This window comes from Podarcis liolepis, assembly GCF_965112155.1.
Source record: "Podarcis liolepis genome assembly, chromosome: W".
In the NCBI taxonomy this organism is placed as follows: Eukaryota; Metazoa; Chordata; class Lepidosauria; order Squamata; family Lacertidae; genus Podarcis; species Podarcis liolepis.
The window spans coordinates 14,564,538-14,583,218 of record NC_139568.1 but is presented as its reverse complement, the minus strand read 5'-3'; the positions used below and the strand labels follow the sequence as shown (position 1 = coordinate 14,583,218).

General features: G+C 49.3%; 1 protein-coding gene across 1 annotated transcript in view; it reads right to left on the bottom strand.

Annotated features, from left to right (window-relative positions):
- The window catches only part of LOC310697702 (ubiquitin-conjugating enzyme E2 A), a 627,049-nt gene that overhangs the window by 477,780 nt on the left and 130,588 nt on the right, over positions 1–18,681 (bottom strand). The window lies entirely within an intron of this gene.

Sequence of the window (18,681 nt, the reverse complement as noted above, 5' to 3'; positions counted from 1 at the left end):
TAGATAAAAAGCACTGGAGGGGAGTACTGAAACCTCCTCTGGCCTGAAGAGAAGCTGGGCTCAATCCCACACTAACTCAACAAGTGGATGGTGGAGCTCCGTGCTTTATTTACATGCTCTTTTGAGCATTAATATGGGATCACACTGCAAAGGAACCCTCCAAATTCTATGACAGCACGTCAGCTCTCAACCAACGTGATCAGACTTACTTGATTGCTTCACCTTCCTGTAAACAAAATACACAACGATCCCAATGAGCAGCAGGGCAACTGTTGCACCAATGATTATTCCAGTTAACTGTGGGAAGAAGAGACAAGAGGAGTCTTAGGCATTGACATTCTTCTCCACCTAACCCTTTCCTCAAGCCGTACTAGGAACACATTTCTGGGGGGGGAAACATCTGTTGCAGCTGGCAAAGTCAACCAAACAACTAATTATTATTTGTTCCATTTATTTAAAGTGTGATTTCTAAACCATCCTTCATCAAGAGAGATGCCAGGGTCATTTACACATCTGTCTTTCTGAAACATGGTGGATAACATTTTTCACCCAGAGGGCTGCATTCCCTTTTGGGCAACCTTCTGGGGGTCAAATGCCAGTGACATGCTACACTTAGACCATTATTGGATACAACCATATATTTATTGTATTGTCATCTTGAGTTTTGTGGTTCCCCTCTAAATACCATATCATAACTGACTGTCAGAATTGACTGTGCTGTTGTGCTTTGGTGAGTGTGACAAGTTTCAGCCATCCTCCTCAGCTTTGGAACTGGAGGGCAGGGCAGGGATGTTGGTTTACTCAGGACAGAAAATAAGAAGCACTTCTTCACACAGTGTGAAATTATGGCCTTCATAACCACAAGATGCCAATTTGAGATAGCTTTAAGAGGGGACAGAAAATTTTTTTCTCCTCTCATAACACTATAACTCGTGGACATTCAATAAAGATGAATGTTAGGACATTCAGGGCAGATACAAGAAAGTACTTCTTCGTGCAATGTATAATTAAACTATGAAATGTGCTCCTGCTGGAGGTGGCAAAGGCCACAAACTTGGATGGCTTTAAAAGAGGATTGGACAAATTCATGGAGGATAATTCTATCAATGGCTACTAGCCATGATGGGTATGTTTTGCCTCCACAGTAAGAGGCAGTATGCTTCTGAACACTACTCGCTAGAAACTGCAGAAGGGGAGATTGCTCTTTTCCTCAGGTCCTGCTTGTGGGATTCCCCACAGGCATCTGGCTGGCCACTGGAAGAACAGGATGTTGGACTAGACAGACCAATGGCCTATTCCGGCTGCAGATTCATGTAATGTTCTTATGATTAGACATATTTATGAAGAATAAGGCTAGAAATGGCTACTTGCCATGATGGTTGTGTGTCACCACCATGATCAGAAGCAGCATGCCTCTAAATATTTATGATTGGGGTACACTGCAGCAGGAGGGCACTGCTACCCATAAGCTGCTTGCAGGCTTCCCACAGGCATCTGAACATCATGAGAATAGAATCCTGACCTAGATGGGCCTTTGGTGTGATCCAGCAATTTTCTTAGGTTAGTTCTGAATGTGATTCAGAGGACTGTCCCTGACCCTGTGCTACATTTTGAAAGCCCCAGCTTGAAGGCCACACATAAGCCTCCTCTTGGTAGAATGTGACTTAAACATTTTGAGTTGGCCACCAAGCCCAGTTACAATGTGGGCCACAAAAAAAAAGAGTAAGTTATAACACTCCTCGGTTTTCCCACAAAAGAACTTCTGATTAGGTTACCATAGTAAAGGCTGGTCCATTAGAGCAAATGAGGCACAGCCTCATGAACCTCAGTCTGCCCAGACAGCCCTCACGTGTCCTGCCTTCTTACAACAAGTCCAGGGGATGGCACTGTTGGGATGCAGCCAAGGAACCAGGGGCAATTGGCAGGCCCCCAGCTGGCCCCAGCCCACTGGCCGGTGTGCCAGGCGATCTCCAGTCCTTGGATCAGCATGAAACTGCGACCCGAGCTTCAGGTGCCTTCAGAATCTGAGCACGCAAGCCAGCAGAGTAAAACGCTTTGCAACAGAAGGGCAGGGAGAGGCTGTGTGAGCATATTTACAAGCAGTTTATTCAGAATATGTTAGGACAAAGGAAACATATCTTCTCTCCTTCACTTCCAAAGCAAGAACAGCTAAAAGCCATAGCTATACACAAATGGAAGTTCCCAGCAAGCTGTGCTGGAGTGTAAATAGGCATGTGATGCACAACAGTCATGCCTGTTCCTAAAGGTAGAACGGAATATTCTAACATCCTCCCCCTTTCCGTGTAACCTGTGTCACCTGTGTCACAGTATTTCAACCCAACTGCAACCGCTGTACATAAACCTTAAGTTGTTCTCTGTTAACAACCTTAGACAACAGATCTGCAGGAATTTTGTTTCCTGGCATGTAGGACACCTGAATGAGTCCTTTCTGGACTCCCTTGCACGATGTAACTTAATCTGCAAGTATTTGGTTCTTTGCTTGCAACTCTCTGAGGCTAGAAAAGCCAAACAGGACCTGTTGTCTTGATACACCTGTATAGGATACACCATAGTAAAGGCTGGTCCATTAGAGCAAATTGTTGGTTTCTGTGTGTTGCCACTGTGCAGTGCTTGGAGTCACAAGACTCTGTTTACATTCCAGAGATTCCATACTGTTGGAAGTCTCACGGGAGACAGATGTGATGTTACTGGTTTCCTGTTCCTTTGTTGTTCAGTTGCTCTCTGCTTTCACAGAGAGGGGATGTGTTCAACCCAATTGCAACCTTTGTACATAAACCTTAAGTTGTTCTCTGTTAACAACCTTAGACAACAGATCAGCAGGAATTTCATTTCCTGGCATGTAGGACACCCGAATCAGTCCTTTCTGAATACACTCTCTTGCACGATGTAGCTTAGTCTGCAAGTACTTGGTCCTTTGCTTGCAACTCTCGGAGTTCAGCAAAGCCAAACAAGATCTATTGTCTTGATACACTTGTATAGGACATTTCACAGACACCCTGATGTCCTTAAACAGTTGCATCAACCATTCACAATCCATGAGTGAAAATGACAGAGCATTGAGTTCTGCTTCACAGGAACTTAGGCTCACTGTTGTTTGCTTCTTGCACAACCAGTCAAACAGGCAGTGGTTGTACATGTAGCATACTCCAGAAGTGCTTGTACCATCCGTGGTGTCACTTCCAAAACTTGCATCAGCAAAGATTTCAAGACCTCCAGTCTTCTGACTGGTGAACCTCAGCCTGTAGTGCATAGTCCCTTTCAAATAGCGGGCTATGCGCTTCAGAGCTTTCCAATCCTGAACCGTAGGATTGTTGGCATGTCTGCTAAGCAGATTACAGCTTACAGCTATGTCAGGTCTTGAACATCTGGCAATGAAATTCAGTTTGCCTAGAATGCATCTGTACAGCGTTGTGTCAGAAAACGCTTCAGCAGTACTGTCTACCTGGTAACCTGTCACCATCGGTGTGTCTGCTGGGTTTGCATCAACCAAATTCAACCTGGTTAATACATCAGCAATTTTCTGTGTTTGGTGTACCAGAAAATTACCTGCTTGGTCCCTCTCCACCTGCAGAGAAAGATAGTTGGATACCTCACCAAGATCCTTCATGTCAAAGAGCTCCTTCAGCTGAGCTAGGGTGCTTTGGTAGAAAGCCTGATTCTTCCAAAACATCAGAAGATCATCAACAAAACATAAACAATACAGTTTGTTTTGCCCCTCCTCCTTGACAAACACACATGGATCAGCTTTGCCCTGGTGAAAACCTAGAGAAAGCAATGTCTCAGTGAGTTTTGTGTTCCAACACCTGGCACTCTGCTTGAGACCATATAAGGATTTCCGCAGTTTACAGACCATTCCCTTCTGTATCTCCATCCCATCAGGTGGAAGCATGAACAGCTCCTCGTTCAAAATCCCGTACAAAAAAGCTGTATTAATGTCGTGGTGGGAAACATGCAGTTTCTCCTCCGCAGCAATCTTGAGCATCAGCCGAATGCTCTCATATTTGACTGTGGGAGAGTAGGTCTCGTGGTAATCCTGTCCTGGTACCTGTGAAAAACCTCTGGCAACCAATCTGGCTTTGTGTCTGACTACCTTGCCATTCTGGTCTGTCTTGGCCTTGAAGACCCATTTGCTGCCAACCAGTCTCATTCCTGGGACTACCGGTACCAGTTCCCAAGTTTGGTTCCTGTTCAAGGAATCAACTTCAGCCTTCATGGCATTAAGCCAAGGCTCAGCATCTTTAGAGGTTAACTCCTGAACCTCTTTGAAGCTTGAAGGTTCCCATACCTTCTCTGAGCTACTAAGAACAGCAGTTGCTGTCTTAGCAAACTCATCAGCATACCTCTTTGGAGGTCTGCCTTTGGTCGCCCTTTCAGACCTACGTACTAGACGCAAGTCTTCTGGACTCATCTCCTCTTTCTTAGGAGAAAAATGACCAATGGTGAACAGTGGTTCTTCCAGTTCATTGTCAGACGCATCAGATGGTCTGACTGAGGCCTTTGCGCTCTGGTAGTCTGCTGTGTCATCACTGTCACTGACACCAGCAGCAGCACCGCCCACTGAACTGGAATCCGAACTCTGATCATCATCATCATCATCATCCTCAGCAGCTTCCTCAGCTTTAGCTGCTTGCTTGACATCACCTTCATTCTCCTCTGGGTAACTCTGGAAAATTCCCACATTTCCCCCCCACTTAGGATTGTACTCAACACTCCTTGTGAACTTAATGGACTTAGAGTTAGTCATCCATACCCTGTATGCACCTTTTTCGTACCCCATGAACAAACCATGTGCCCCACGCTTCCCAAGCTTGTTGGTTTGTGGGGAGTGTACCCACATGTCAGAACCAAAGATTCTTATGTGCTTGATGTTGGGCTTTTTGCCAAACATCTTCTCATAGGGAGTACAGCCAATGGGTGATGACAATCTGCTATTAAAAGAATAAACAAAATTCCCCAAAGCCTCCCCCCAAAACTTATCAGGGAGATTGGCATCATGCAACAAGGTTTTCATTCCTTGCAGCAATGTCTGATTTGCTCGCTCCGCAAGCCCATTCATCCATGGCGATTTGGGCGTTGACATGTCATGCTGGATTCCCTTCTCAGTCAGGAAAGCTTCAAACTGCTGAGAAGTGAACTCCCCGCCTCGATCAGTAAACAAAGAGGAAATACGTTTACCGTGCACGTTCTCCAACCAAGCACAGAATGCCTTAAACTTCGGAAACGCTTGCGATTTCTGTTCGAGCAAAAACACATGAATGTACCTAGAAAAAGAATCAATTAGAACCATGAAGTACCTTGCTCCCCCTAAAGAGGGCGTAAGTGGCCCAACCAGGTCCGCATGCACTAGCTGGTAGGGTTTGGAAGCCTGCCTGCTAGACTCCTTGCCTTTTGGAGCAACCTTCACCTTGTTCTCTGCACAAGATACACATTTCATGTGAAATTTACAGGGTTTGATGTTCAAACCCTCAACCACCTCTGGCATCTTGGCCAGTGCCTTCCAAGAGAGGTGACCAAACCTTCGATGCGCATCGTGAATGCAACCTGCATGAAGAACTTTGTTAGTTTGTGCAACACAACAAGAATCAGCATTAGATACAACAGCAGTGTCCTCATAAGTTATATGGAACAAACCATCCATAAACTTTGCATGCAAATAGTCCTCTTTGCCTTTACTGATGACACAGACGCTCCTCTTGAAGGAAATCTGAAAACCACGCCCAGTAAGCTGCGGGACACTCAGCAAATTGCTTGCAGCGCCTGGAACATAAAGTACACCGCTGATGGTTGTGTGCAAACTTGCAAGTTTCACAGTCCCTTCTCCTGCGATTTGCAACGTCTTTCCGTCAGCCAGGTGGATCTCACCTTCCTGAGGCTTGAAGGAGATAAACAGGTGCCGATCCTTCGTGATATGGCGGGTCGCACCTGAATCCACAATAAATCTGCCTTTGGCTGTTGGAGCGGTCTTTACAGCAAGCAAACCCTTGTTCTCCACTGGCGTGGGCTTTTGCAGCTTGCCTCCCTGCTGCTCCTGGCCAGCAGACGTGCCTTTAGCCTTTGGTGAAGCTGTGCCAGCAAACATAGCCTTGTTTTCCACTGGCGTGGGCTTTTGCAGCTTGCCCCCCTGCTTCTGGTCAGCAGACGTGCCTTTAGCCTTTGGTGAAGCTGTGCCAGCAAACAACGCTTTGTTTTTCCCTGGCGCGGGCTCTTCACCCTCCCTCTGCTCCTGGCCATCTGCAGACACCTGCTTCTGTTTACCTTTGCCTTTCCGGCCTCTGCAAAGACGATGACCTTGGCTCCCACGAGAAACAGAGCTCTCAGCTGCCGACTCCTTGGCTCCCCCTGGAGGCTGGAATGCTGCCTGGGATGATGTGACGGTCAGCTCCCCCTGCAGCTTGCAACCGGTGCCCTCAGCATCCCTGCATTCACTCGCATTCTGGGAAACAGCCAGGACCTCCGATGCAGTCAAACTCTGGGCTGGGATGACTGGCTTGTGAGCAGCTTTCAAAGCATTCCACATTCCACGTGCAGTGGTGTTGCCAGCCAGCGTCTTAATTTCCTCAAGAGAGACGGATAAGACTATTACGTCTATCGCCTTCGAATCATCGGCTTTCCATCTCTCTGTCAGAGGAACCGGGGGGGGGCCTCAGAAACGGTATGCCACACCCTAAACTGACGCAACAAGCTCTCACACCATTTTGCCCAGGTTTCATAATTCTGCCCATGTAACTTTAGTGGACAGTCAGCATCTCCATAAGCTTGGAAAAACTCCATTTCCAGCTTTTTGCTTTAGCCGTGAGTCTTTTTTTAACTTCAGAGACTCCTTATCTTGGCAGCTCATTAATCACGAACTCTCTGGCTTGGCTCCCAGGCCAATTAAGCCCTGCCGGAGATCAAAGGCTCCTTCCGAGGTAAACAGAAAAGCCAAAAGCCTCCCTATTTTCTTCCGCTTTCCCCATGTACCTCAAACGCAGTCTGTTGCAGCTTTACTCTCCTGTAGGTGCTGTGAATCTGGGCCTGAAACCTTGTTGTTGGGAAACTGCCAGGGAGATATAGTCCATCATGGCCCCAAGCCGGCTGCCGGACGTCCATCGATCTCCCGTAGACAGGCAGATCCAGCAGTTAGCGACACGAAGCCTCAGAGATAGATAGGCTCGTGCACACTCCTCTTTATCAGCAGAAACACAGGCAGAAAGCTTGCACCGCAGAAGAGCATATTTTACAGACTTTATTTAGCGTTGAACAGAACAAAGAAAACATGACCATTCTGTGTCAGCGTCTCTGACCAACTGAAATCGAAAGGAATAGCAAACATAAACATCCTGTGAACAGGACATGCGCAGACTCTGTTACTCACAAAGCCTGCTCCCTTTTAAGGTGGAACGGAAATATCCCAACAAGAACTTCCTGGGAAGTGAAAACTTTCTGGCTGTATGAGATCCAAATTTCAACTAGAGCACCAGCTTTCTTCTAACAGAGACCATACAAATGCTTTCAATGACGTTCACAAGCAAGGATTGAATGCAATATTCTCCCCAGTTTTATGCCCCCAGGATCAAGTACTCTGAGTTGAACTACTCCATGTTAGACCATCATGAAACATGGAGGTTTATTTAGCAATCATGGCTAATGGGAGCTGATAGAGCCACCCTTTAAGGACCTAAGAGAATCATGAATCAGATCTAAAGTCCACAGAGACATGAAAAACTTCCTTACACCAGGTCAGGCCATCTGTCCACCCAGCTCAGTAGTGTCTACACTAAGTGGCAACAGATCTCTGGAGTTTCAGACCAAAGACCTTCTCAGTCTAACTGGAAATTCCAAGGATTGAACCTAAGACCTTCTACTACCAAACAACAAGGTTGTAACTAGCCACTCAGAGTGAACCCACTGAAATCAATATGCTTACATTAGTCATGCCCATCAATTTCAATGAACCTATTCTGAACAGAAGCAATATTGGATATAACACATATTCTCTGAGCCCAGCTTTGACTGGGGAGGGTGGGATATAAATAAAAATTATTATTATTATTATTATTATTATTATTATTATTATTATTATTATATTTTATATATATATAATTTTATTAGTTTTTTAAACATATCATTTTCAACAGTAATTAAACATACTTTTACATCTTAATCAAATTTTTGACTTCCATCAACCCTGTCTGAAAATTTTCCAATCTAATCTCTCAGTATGCATTTCTTATCTTCCTTATTACATTTCAAACTCATAACCAATATCTCTATCATTTTCTACTTTGTAACACTTCGTATATTTCTCCTTACAAAACTTCTTGTAGTCCTACTAGCGTAATTTGTTGATTACAGTTGCTCTTCAAATAATTAATATACTTCTTCCAATCTTCTGTAAATCTCTGGTCCCACAGGTTTCGAATCCTTCCTGTCATTTTGTCCAATTCTGCATAGTCCATTAATTTTGTCTGCCATTCTTCTTCCGTCAGAATTTCTTCTTGTTTACATTTCTGGGCTAACAATACTCTTGCCACAGTTGTTGCATATAAAAACAATTTAACATCTTGCCTATTAATGTCCTGACCTATAATACCAAGTAAAAATGCTTCTGGTTTTTTTAAGAATGTATATTTCAACATCTTTTTCATCTCATTATATATCATTTCCCAGAAGTTCTTTACTTTTTTACATTCCCACCACATATGATAAAATGTTCCTTCTTTTTCTTTACATTTCCAACATTTATTATTGTCTTATACATTTTAGCTAATTTCACTGGTGTAATATACCATCTACACATCATTTTCATCATATTCTCTTTCAAAGCATTACAGGCTGTAAATTTTATCCTTTCATTCCACAACCTTTCCCATTCTTCAAGCTGTATATTATATCCAAAGTCTTTTGCCCAATGTATCATTACCAATTTCACTTCCTCATCTTTCAAATGCCATTTCAACAGTATTTTATACATTTTAGACATTGTTTTACATTCATTGTTTAATATTTCTATTTCAAATTTTGAAATATAAAGATCTTCTGTCAGGGAACTGCCATCGGAAGGACAGGAGGTGGAAGGGCTCACAGAGGTTGGGAGAGACTCTGCAGCTGAAGAGGGAACCAGCAGGGGGAGAGGAGGAGCTCCGAGGGAAAGTGAGCAGGAGGGATGGCTCAGAGACACTTCCAGCGAAAGCAGTGGGGAGGTTTCAGGACCTCCTATAGGGACACCCACTCCTCGCCGGAAACTGTCACGCCGAGAGTCCAGAAGACGCGTTTCCGTTAAGGAGCTTTTATGTTGGAAGAGATTCCGTAAGCAACCACTGTCGGAATCTGCCAGCGACTGACGGAGCCATGCTTAAGGGGCTCCGTTACAGACAGAGGTTTGCGGACTTAACCAAACTCTGAGGGACTAGGATTTTACGCACAAGCAGCTCATCATCCCATCACATCTTCAAAATATGTGATTACCAAATCCTTTATGGATTTTTGTTTTATTATACCATAGAGATGCGTGCCAACCAAATCTATTGTCATAACCTTCCAAATCCAACAAATCTGTATTTCTTAACAGCATATTATTATTCTTATAGCACTAAGGGCGCTTGCCTCCAGGAAAATCTTAAAGCAGGACCTGAAAGCAATTTCCTTTCCTGCTTCTCTTCATTAACTTGCATTAAGTAGCAATTCAGTAACTTGATTTAATTCTCTTAATCTGAAAACTGTATACAGTAGTATAGTAAGCCCGCATCTTACATAGGAGTTAGTTCCAGCGATCTCGCCTAAAGCCAAAATTGTAAATTGGGTTCAACAGCAGGCAGGATTGCCAAAGTCATTTTTCGCGGAACACCATGCCCTATTCAAAAAAATTTTTTGCCACACATGTAAAGCTGAATGTGCACAAGTTAAATGTGCATAAGTTGTAGGTATACTATACTGCCACTGGGGACTGCCTGGTTGGCATTGATCCATAGCAGGGCCTTCTCTGTGGCAGTTCCCTATTTGTGGAATGCCTTCTCTGGTGAGGTGCTTCTGTCTCCCTTGTACTGTAGCTAACTGCCTATGGCTGAATGATGTTATTCATAGCAACCCAAACATCACTAGTTCAGAGAATATTTTTAACTGTTTTTATAACTTTTAATTGATGTGTCTGTCACCATGGACTCCTTGAAAGGAAGGGAATGATATCTGCCTTTTAACTTACCATGGTTTTCAATTATCTTTTCAATGCTTTTAAACAGTCATTTTAAATGTTTTAACTGATAATAATATTGCCTCATTCATTTTACTACAAACAAATCTTGTGAAATAAGCAGGATATAAATGGAGCAACAAAAACATAACTTCCATGACTAGTGATCTCCCCTCACTTTTCAGCCAACAAACACATGCACACTTTATCCCCACAAAAACACTGTGAGGTAGGCTAAAAGAGAACGACTGGCCAAAGGACACCCAATTGAGCGGCTACGGCTGAGTGAGGATTTGAACGCAGATTTTCCCCGGTCCAATGCTCTTAAATAACAACTACCACAATCTCAATGACGGCTGCCCCCCTCCGCTCTCTCAAGGGTGCCCTTTAAAGCCGTGCAGGGGCAGAGGGTGGGAGGAAGCCCGGGAAGGGAAACGAAGCCCTTACAAGGGTGCCACGCTGAGGCAGTGGCGTAGCGTGGGGGGTGCCAGGGGTGCCGGCCGCACCGGGCGCAACATTTGGGGGGGGCGCGTTTGGCCGGCCCTCCTCGAGGAAGCAGGAACCTCCAAAGGCTGGCGGTGGGGCGGAGAGACCTCCTCCCGCCGCCAGGCTTCGGATGGCTGTCCTGAAGACCTGTGGTGGGAGCAGTGGCATAGTGTGGGGGGTGCAGGGGGGCCTGCTGCACCTGGCGCAGCATGGGGGGGCGCGGAAGAGATTCGAATGCTAAAATCCACGGGTTAGGGGGCGCAAATTACTTGCCTTGCCCCGGGTGCTGAGAACCCACGCTACACTACTGCGCTGAGGGAGGAGGCCACGTACCTGTGGAGGGGAGGAGCAGATGTCATCGCTCTCCATGGCCGGGTCTCCACAGGCAGCCGAGGCAGCCTCCGGGGAGGGGAGAATGGAAAGGTGGGGGTAAGAGGAGGAGGTGCTAACGGTTCTTTTCCCTGAGGAGAGAACCCTGCAGGTGGGGGTGGTGTCAAGGGGCAAAGTTCACAGGGGAGGTCAGGAGGGGTTAATAATAATAATAATAATAATAATAATAATAATAATAATAATTTATTATTTGTACCCGGCTCATCTGGCTGGGTTGAAAAATACACTAAAATGTCACATATTAAAAACTTCCCTGAACAGGGCTGCCTTCAGATGTCTTCTGAATGTCAGGTAGTTGTTTATCGCTTTAACATTTGATGGGAGGGCGTTCCACAGGGAGGGCGCCACTACCGAGAAGGCCCTCTGCCTGGTTCCCTGTAACTTGGCCTCTCACAATGAGGGAACCGCCAGAAGGCCCTCAGAGCTGGACCTCAGTGTCCGGGCAGAATGATGGGGGTGGAGACGCTCCTTCAGCTATACTGGACCGAGGCCGTTTAGGGCTTTAAAGGTCAGCACCAACACTTTGAATTGTGCTCGGAAACGTACTGGGAGCCAATGTAGGTCTTTCAAGACCGGTGTTATATGGTCTCGGCGGCCGCTCCCAGTCACCAGTCTAGCTGCCGCATTCTGGATTAGTTGTAGTTACCGGGTCACCTTCAAAGGTAGCCCCACGTAGAGTGCATTCCAGTAGTCTAAGCGGGAGATAACCAGAGCATGCACCACTCTGGCATGACAGTCTGCAGGCAGATAGGGTCTCAGCCTATGTACCAGATGGAGCTGCTAAACAGCTGCCCTGGATACAGATTTGACCTGTGCCTCCATGGACAGCTGTGAGTCCAAAATGACTCCCAGGCTGTGCATCTGGTCCTTCAGGGGCACAGTTACCCCATTCAGGACCAGGGAATCCTCCACACCTGCCCGCCTCCTGTCCCCCAAAAACAGTACTTCTGTCTTGTCAGGATTCAACCTCAATCTGTTAGCCGCCATCCATCCTCCAACCGCCTCCAGACACTCACACAGGACCTTCACCGCCTTCACTGGTTCTGATTTAAAAGAGAGGTAGAGCTGGGTATCATCCGCATACTGATGAACACCCAGCCCAAACCTCCTGATTATCTCTCCCAGTGGCTGCATGTAAATGTTGAAAAGCATGGGGGAGAGGACAGAACCCTGAGGCACCCCACAAGTGAGAGCCCAGGGGTCTGAACACTCATCCCCCACCACCAACACGGCCCAGGAGGAAGGAGCGGAACCACTGTATGACAGTGCCCCCAGCTCCCAGCCCCTCAAGACGGTCCAGAAGGATGTTATGGTTGATGGTATCAAACGCCGCTGAGAGATCCAGCAGAACTAGGAAACAGCTCTCACCTTTGTCCCTAGCCCGCTGGAGATCATCAACCAGTGCGACTGAAATATACTCAGAGTCGCAAAGTGATTTCATGCTCTTTATTCAGCTCATAGTGGTGAGGAGGAATGAATGAAAGTCCCCTCAAAGTATCTGCTTTATATACATTATTTACACAATGGGCTGCACATGATTGGTTAATTCTGGAATTCTACTGTAAGCCAATCAGGTTGTGGATTCACTTATATCTGGAGCATGATTGGGTGGTTCCTGCCAACCAATCATACTGCTGCATTGTTCTTGGACCAATCAGACTGCTGCATTCTGAATCCTATTGTTCTAGGACCAATCAGACTGCTGCAATTTGGATCCTATTGTTCTAGGACCAATCAGACTGCTGCAGTTTGGATCCTATTCAACTCAGTACATAATACCCCTCCCCTCTAAGTTCCAGTCCTGCCCGGGAGGTCGCATTCATAGTCCTCGAGGTACGCCGGCGGCCTACGTGTGTGTTGCGGCCTGTGGTGTTCCCTGGTCTGGGGTTCAGGTTCTGGCTCGTGTTCCAAGGATGCTGGCTGTGATGGGCCTGTTTGGTCTGGTGCAACCGGCTCGCTCAGTCGTGGTTCTGGTTCCGGTGTCCTTTCGGCCTCTGTATTTACTGATTCTGCCTCTCCTGCTGGCTCCTCCTGGTCTATGGGCCTCACTGCCCCTCTGTTCCCTTGGGACTCCTCTGACCTTTCCTCCTCCTGGTTTTCTCCTGGGAATCGTCGCCGTATCTGGTTGCAGTGGCGGCGCCAGCATTGCCCCCCATCTGTTAGCAGCTCGTATGACACGAGGCCAGTGACCCTGGTGACTGTGGCGGGTACCCATGCTGGGCCTGCCCCAAAATTCTTTGAGTACACTGGGTCCTGGGCCTCGAAGGTCCGGGGGTTCCTGCCTTCCCCCACCACTACCTCATCCTGAGCTCTATCGGGGTGAAGGTGGTCCAATCTGATTGCAAGGCGCCGACCCATTAGTAGTTCAGCAGGGCTCTGGCCAGTCGTTGAGCTGGGGGTGCTGTGCTGTGCTAGGAGGAATGTGGCAAGGCGGTTCTCCCAATCCCCTTGCGTCATGCGGCGAAGGGTGTCCTTGGTGGTCCGCACCATGCGTTCTGCTTGGCCATTGGTGGCAGGGTGGAATGGCGGCGAACGGATGTGGCGGATAGCGTTCTGCGCTGTGAAGGTTTGGAATTCTCCTGACGTAAATGCAGTCCCGTTGTCTGAGACGAGAGTGTCAGGGAGCCCGTGGGTTGCAAACAGCCTGCGTAGTACCCGGATGGCTGCGGACGTGGAAGTGGACGGTACCAGTGCGACTTCCAGCCATTTGGTGTAGGAGTCCACCACTATGAAGAATGTTTTCCCCTGAAAGGGGCCAGCGAAGTCCACATGCAGGCGTGACCATGGTGCTCGGGCGGACTCCCAGGACTGGACTGGGGCCCTTGGGGGATCTGGGCGGGATTCTTGGCAGGCCTGGCAGTGTTTGACCCAGGCCTCTATCTCTCCGTCGATCCCTGGCCACCACACATAACTCCTGGCAAGGGCCTTCATTCTTACTACCCCTGGATGTGTCTCGTGTAGGGCTGTGAGGACCCTTTTGCGGAGGGGCTGGGGAACAACGACCCTGCTTCCCCATAACAGGCACCCCTTGTGGGCCGACAGTTCATGTTTGCGGGTTATGTAGCCGGCGAATTCTGGCCCAGGGCTGCTGCTGGGCCATCCCCTCCACACCCAGTCCAGGACCCGGGAGATGACCCTATCTTTCTTGGAATGGTGTGCAACTTCTTGTGCCTGAATGGGGCGGTCGGGAAGCAGCTCCAGGCTCATAACCTCTTGTGCAGGTGCTGGGTCGGGGCCTGTTTCCGGTAGTGGTAGCCTGCTGAGGGCGTCCGCATGGCCCATTGCCTTCCCCGGGCAGTGAATCAGTGCATACTGGTAGCTGGCAAGGAAAATTGACCACCTGAGGACGTGAGGAGACAGCACTTGGGGGGTCTGCTTTTCGGGGGCAAACAAGCCAAGCAACGGCTTGTGGTCAGTCACCACGGTGAAGGGCCGCCCGTACAAGAAATCATGGAATTTTTTTACTCCCTTCACGATTGCCAGACCCTACTTGTCTATTTGCGAGTAGTTCCGCTCAGTTGCGTTGAGTGTCTGGGAAAAGTATGCAACCGGTACCTCTCTTCCATCCGGGAGTTGGTGTCCCAGGACAGCGCCAATGCCATAGGGCGAGGCGTCGCATGCTAGCACCACCGGCAGCCTCTCATTGAAGTGTGCCAAGACCGAGTTTGAGACAAGCAAGTTCTTGACTGCCTGGAATGCAGCCTCCTGGCGCTGGCCCCACACCCAAGGGGCCCGCTTGTCCAGGAGTCTGTGTAGGGGCTCTGCTACCGCCGCCTTGTGGGGAAGGAAGGAATGGTAAAAGTTCAATAGTCCCAAGAAGGCCTGAAGTTCAGTCTTGCTCTTGGGTGCTGGGGCATCACAGATGGCCCGTACCTTGTCCCCAGTCGGGTGGACCCCTTCTGCGTCCACCATAAATCCCAGAAAGTCCACCTGAGGCACTCCTAGTAGACATTTTTCCCGCTTCACCTTGAGACCCGCCATCTGGAAACGGTGCAGAACGGTGCGGAGGCGGTCCTCAAACTCCTCTGGTGTGGGCCCAGCAATCAACACATCATTGAAGAAGGAGGTGACACCAGGAATCCCTTTAAGGAGAGAGTCCATTAGATTCTGGAATATGCCTGGTGCCACACTGACACCGAATTGCAGCCGCTTTACCCTGAACGCTCCTCTGTGCGTCACAATCGTCTGTGCCTCTGCTGTGGCCTCATCTACCGGCAGCTGTTGATATGCTTGGGCCAACTCCAGCTTGCCAAAAATTTTCGACCCAGCCAGGGTGGCAAGGACATGGCTGACCACTGGCACTGGGTATGCATGGGCCGTGAGGGCCTTGTTTATGGTACATTTGTAGTCTGCGCAGATGCGGACCGAACTATTGGGCTTGACGGGTGTGATGACTGGGGTTTCCCAGGGGGCATTAGGCACCGGCTCCAGCACTCCTTGCTCCACGAGCCGGTCCAATTCCTCGTCTATACGGGGTTTCAGGGCGAACGGGACCCGGCGGGCCTTGAGCCTGACCGGTCGTACTGCGGGGTCAAGCTGTAGAGCAATGGGGGGGGCGTATACTGTCCCAATTTCCCATCGAAAACCCCTGGAAATTCCTTGCACGTCCACTTGTAAGGTAGTGTGGTTCACCCCGGTGATGGCTAGCCCCAGTGGTCCAAACCATGCCAATCCCAGTAAGCTAATGTAGGGGCCCTTGACCACGAGCAAGTCCAGTTGCCGCGTCCGCCCTCGGTATTGCACCCTGAAGGTCCCCACCCCCATTGTGGGGACCTTACGTTTTTGGAAGTCCCAGAGGGTGAATGGGGCCGGCCTGAGTTTGGGACCCCCACTAGGACACAGTTTCCTTAAGGTCCTTGCCGATATTATGGATAGAGTTGAACCCGTGTCAAGCTCCATGCGGCATGGGGCCCCCTCTATCTGTACCTCTACATAATTTTTCTCTACGTTGGGGTGGGGCCACTGGTATACCTGGAGGTCCGTGAGCTCCGTAGAGTTGCCTTGGTGCGTTGGGCCCCGGGACCTGGGGCTCTTGGATTGGTCATCTGATGCCTGGCGTCGGGGGGGCCGAGCTCGACACACCCGGGCGATGTTTCCCAATTTTCTGCACTGCCTATACTCTTCGTTGCGGAAACGGCAGGTCCTCCTCTCGTAACTTTCCCCGCAGCTTACGCAGTTCCCTCCTTCTCGTCGAGGCAGCTGTGGTATGTGGGCTGCTTGAGTGCGCTGCTGTACTCGGTGCACCTCCTCCCTGTCAGATCCTGAGTCGTCGGTGAGGTCTTCATGGTGGACCCTCGGTTGGGGTGGCAGGCTCGGCCGTGCCTCTTGCGTCGACCTCTTGGCAGCTTCCGTTGCCAGGGCCTCCTCCAGAGCGACCTGGAACGTTAGGTCCTTCTTGGCGTAGGGGCGTCGTTGCAGCTTCTCATCCTTCAGGCCACCGACGAGGCGGTCACGAAGCATGTTCTCCAGCTCTGAGAAGTTGCAGAACCGCGCAGCTTGGCGGAGAGAGGTCACAAACCCAGTTATGGTTTCCCCAGGGGCTTGCCGCTTTGCGTAGAAGGCATTTCGACGAGCCACCACTGAGGGCTGCGGCGAAAAGTGCCCCTTCAGCTGTTCCATTATTGTTTTGTATGGAACAGTAGCGACGTCTTCAGGTGCAAGGAGAGCCCGGGCGATTTCAAATGTCTCCTCTCCGCAGATGCTGAAGAATATCACCCTCTTCTTGGCGTCTTCTTCATCGGTGACCCCTTTGGCTTCTAGAAGGAAGGTGAAACGGGAGGCGTACGCTTCCCAGTCTCCAGATGCTGGGTTGAACGGCGAGAAGCTGCTGTCGGTTGCCATTCTGAGTTCCTTGGGTCCCGGAGCTGAAGCCAAGAGATACACGGTGCGAAGCAGCGGTGCGGCAGGTGGCGGTGCTGCGGTGCTGTGTGTGGCAGTCAGCTCAGCGGGATCCCACCTTCGTCGCCAGTGAAATATACTCAGAGTCGCAAAGTGATTTCATGCTCTTTTTTCAGCTCTTAGTTGTGAGGAGGAATGAATGAAAGTCCCCTCAAAGTATCTGCTTTATATACATTATTTACACAATGGGCTACACATGATTGGTTAATTCTGGAATTCTACTGTAAGCCAATCAGGTTGTGGATTCACTTATATCTGGAGCATGATTGGGTGGTTCCTGCCAACCAATCATACTGCTGCATTGTTCTTGGACCAATCAGACTGCTGCATTCTGAATCCTATTGTTCTAGGACCAATCAGACTGCTGCAATTTGGATCCTATTGTTCTAGGACCAATCAGACTGCTGCAGTTTGGATCCTATTCAACTCAGTACATAACAGCGACCAAGGCAGTTTCAGTCCCATGATGAGCCCTGAATCCCAACTGGAAGGGATCCAAATGGTCCGCTTCTTCCAGGCGTGCCTGGAGTTGTTCAGCAACCACTCGCTCAGTCACCTTGCCCAAGAATGGAAGATTTGAGACTGGGCGATAATTGGCCATCGTGGCCGCATCTAAAGATGGTTTAATAACCGCCTCTTTCAGCGGGTCTGGGAAGGCTCCCTCACGGAGGGAAGCATTCACCACCCCACGAAGCCCATCGCCCAGTCCTTCCCGGCTAGCTTTTATAAGCCAGGATGGGCAAGGATCCAGGAGGCAGATGGTTGGCTTCACTCGTCCAAGCAGCCTGTCCACATCCTCGGAGGTAACTTCCGTTTGGTGGTTTTAACGTCATTTCCGTCTAGAAGGTTTCATACTACAGTCACCGTATTTTTCGCCCTATAGGACGCACTTTTTCCCCTCCAAAAATGAAGGGGAAATGTGTGTGCGTCCTATGGGGTGAATGCAGGCTTTCGCTGAAGCCTGGAGAGCGAGAGGGGTCGGTGCGCACCGACCCCTCTTGCTCTCCAGGCTTCAGGAAGCTATCCGCAAGCCTTGCAAGCCCGGCGGGAGGTCCCGCGGGCTCACAAGGCTTGCGGGCAGCAGCCTGCAGCCCACAAGCTCAGGGGATAGTGGGGAGGCGGAGCGCCGCCACCCCGCTATTCCCCGACCTGATTTGAAGGCTGGCGGGGGGGGGGAGAAGCAAGCTTGCTTCTCCCCATCGCCAGTCCCATAAGCTCGGGGGACAGCGGGGCAAGCCGCTGCCCCACGGATGCTAGAGAGGCTGTCCCTGAAGGCAGAAGAGGGAGACGGAGCGCTCCGTCTCCCTCTTCTAGCTTGGGGATGGCTGCGCAAAGCCTCTGCAGGGAAGCGGAGTGCGCTGCCCCACAGAGGCTAGGGAGGCTGTCCCTGAAGGCAGAAGAGGGAGACGGAGCGCTCTGTCTCCCTCTTCTAGCTTGGGGATGGCTGCGCAAACCTGGGGGGGAAATAAAATTTTTTTCCTTGATTCCCCCCCCAAAAAACTAGGTGCGTCCTATGGGCCGGTGCGTCCTATAGGGCGAAAAATACGGTACCTTTCCCAAGCTTGTGCACTCTCTGACTTTTTTGGGACTACATTTCCCATCAGCCCAAGTAGAGCAGTCACATTGGCCAATCAAAATGGCGATCATCCTTAAGGTTATAATCCTTGTGCGTCCCCTCCCTCCTAGAAACCTCCAGACCGAGACCCTTTTAAGTAAAT